Source organism: Penaeus monodon, chromosome 25 (genome assembly GCF_015228065.2).
Source record: "Penaeus monodon isolate SGIC_2016 chromosome 25, NSTDA_Pmon_1, whole genome shotgun sequence".
In the NCBI taxonomy this organism is placed as follows: Eukaryota; Metazoa; Arthropoda; class Malacostraca; order Decapoda; family Penaeidae; genus Penaeus; species Penaeus monodon.
This window is the reverse complement of record NC_051410.1, coordinates 36,423,643-36,423,848: the sequence shown is the minus strand read 5'-3', so window position 1 is coordinate 36,423,848 and position 206 is coordinate 36,423,643.

The window sequence follows — 206 nt, the reverse complement described above, 5'->3', positions numbered from 1 at the left end:
CGCAGAGGTAAAATAATAGACGATAAAAAGAGAAACAAACAGATACAAAACCTTACGTTTTCTGCGTCGCAAGCAAACAGATACGTATTTGTTAAAACAACTGCTTTTCGGACGATAACACAGCGTCCCTTATACCTTGGAACGTTGTGTTGTGGCCTGCGGCGTCGGCCACGATATCAAACAACATCCGGACTTGTACTTTCCTC